This window comes from Lucilia cuprina, chromosome 6, assembly GCF_022045245.1.
Source record: "Lucilia cuprina isolate Lc7/37 chromosome 6, ASM2204524v1, whole genome shotgun sequence".
In the NCBI taxonomy this organism is placed as follows: domain Eukaryota; kingdom Metazoa; phylum Arthropoda; class Insecta; order Diptera; family Calliphoridae; genus Lucilia; species Lucilia cuprina.
In genome coordinates this window covers 54561256-54563993 of record NC_060954.1, presented here as the reverse complement: position 1 = coordinate 54563993, position 2738 = coordinate 54561256, and positions in this window count along the sequence as shown.

Genomic DNA, 2738 nt, shown 5'->3' with positions numbered 1-2738 from the left:
TAGTCTATAGTCTAGTCTAGTCTATAGTCTAGTCTAGTCTATAGTCTAGTCTAGTCTATAGTCTAGTCTAGTCTATAGTCTAGTCTAGTCTATAGTCTAGTCTATAGTATAGTCTAGTCTATAGTCTATCTATAGACTATCTATATCTAGCCTATAGTTTATATAGTCTAGTCTATAGTCTATTCTATAGTATAGTCTAGTGTATAGTCTATTCTATAGTATAGTCTATAATCTAGTCAATAGTCTAGTCTATAATCTAGTCAATAGTCTAGTCTATAGTCTAGTCAATAGTCTAGTCTATAGTCTAGTCTACAGTCTAGTCAATAGTCTAGTCTATAGTGTAGTCTATAGTCTAGTCTATAGTAGAGTATATAGTGTAGTCTATAGTCTAGTATATAGTCTAGTCCATAGTCGATTGGTAGTCCAGTCTGTGTTCAGTTTATAGTTTGTATATGATACTGCTGGGTATAAGTCTTATTCTATAGTCTAGATTACCGTCTGATCCAATGTGGAGCACTGCAGTTTCACACTTGTCCATAAATCTTAAATTAATTCTAAACAAATACAATCCCAGTGTTTACTTTAAGTGAGTGCAAAAACAATTTTTTTAGTCAAAAAATTGTCCGCCTTAAAAAGAATCGCATGCAACTTTTTAATACATTTCCATAAAAATTAAACACGAAACCAAAAAAACTTTGAAAAATACAAATTTAAGTTTTTATACCCTACACCACTTTAGTGGGGAGGGTATATTGGGTTTGTGCTGATGTTTGTAACATACAAAAATATTCATCCTAAGTATACCCACCTTAAAGTATACCAATCGGCTTAGAATCATTTTCTGAGTCGATTAAGCTATGTCCGTCCTTCCGTCTGGCTGGCTGTCCATGTAAACCTTGTGCGCAAGGTACATTTTCAAGATAATTGGATGAAATTTGGCACACACGCTTCTCTTGGCCCAAGGACGAAGCCTATTGAAAATGGTTAAAATCGGTCCATTATTTCGATTAGCCCCCATACAACCGTATCCCCCAAATAGGGCCTTTTGGCTTATAATTAATTTAAATGATCTATTATGTTAACAAAAGTCAACAAAACTTAGTTTTATAGAACTTTAAATGACACTACCGATTTTTGTAATGATCGGGCTTCATTTGACCCTATCCTCATACAAACTCCCCTTCAGAAAATGACTTAAAGGTAAAAATTCACTTACAAACACTAATAACACTTTTAAATTTCCAAATAAATAATATTGAAGAAGACTTAACTCCCCCTACCAACATTTTTAAGGATAGGGCCATATTTTGCCCTACTCTCCTTTGAGCCCTCTTAAAAAAAATCTCTTTTTTTGCCAATAATAAAAGTAAAAATATTCCGAAATAAAGTTAAAAAAACAAACCAAATGCGTTATTTTTTTTAATAATCCCCATTTTCAACATACATACTGATTGGTGTAGGGTATCATATGGTCGGCTACGCCCGACTATACATTCATACTTGTTTTTTGTTGTTGCTGGTAAATTAAATATTCAAAAATTGAGATAAACCACTTAACATTCTATTTATCGTCGAGGCATTCCAAACACATTTATACAAACGCCAATTTATGGAGAGTGTCTTGCACTTTATTCTAATTTGACATTTTTAAGGTGGGCTGTTTGTTGCATGTCTTTAATTTTAAATGGTTTATCGCAATAGTTGAATGGTCATGAAATGAGGAGAGTAAACGATTTGTATTAAGTAGTATGATACTGGAAAATATAATTATATATATTTTACGGAATGACTTTTTATTAAAAATTTAATACTTATAGTACGAGTTGTACAATTAATAACTTTATGCTTAATTTGTGGAAAGTTTCCTCTTAAACAGAAGTATAAATTTCTTGCTGAAATTACCTATAAGTGTAATTTATTAGTTGTAATCAAAAACTCAAATTATCTCGATGAAAACAAATTAAAAACTAATGTTTTCTTAAATTCATATTTTCAATCAGGTTATTGATAAAAAAGAACTACTTCGCATTTATTTCATAAAAATCAATTATATTGCCACAGCATTCAAATTAATCTTTTAATCTTTCTCTCTATCGCTGCATGAAAACCGTCTGGAAATTATATAATTACGTAAAATCCTATTAACCAGAGGCGTAAACATGTTTTTTTTCTCATTCTTAACTAATATCATGTTGAGCAAAAGAATACACAAAAAAAAATTAAGCGTTTTTTCTTTTACCACCTACTTTAAATTAAAAGCAACAACATAAATTTCTGCTAAAATATGTAGTTTTATACAAAGATGTTTAAGTTGCAACTTGCAACTAACAATAGACTTGCAACAAGTACAATATACATTTTTTTATTCTATTCCAACAAATTTTCATAAATTCCCAGTAAAGATTCTGAATGTTTTGAACATAGAGCAAAAGAACAAAAAAAAGTAACTAAGTGGTAATCAATTGGGGGCAAAATACTACATTTAAACATGCAGCCTATAATCAACATATGGACATGAAAAGGGTGTGTACAATAAAATATTCATTGTGTGTAAAATATAGATTAATGGTGGAGTGATTGTAGGTTCATACATATCCACTTACAAAAGCAGTCAACTATGACTATCTTTACTTTAGTCTAGTCTATAGTCTAATCTATAGTCTAGTCTATAGTCTAGTCTATAGTCTAGTCTATAGTCTAGTCTATAGTCTAGTCTATAGTCTAGTCTATAGTCTAGT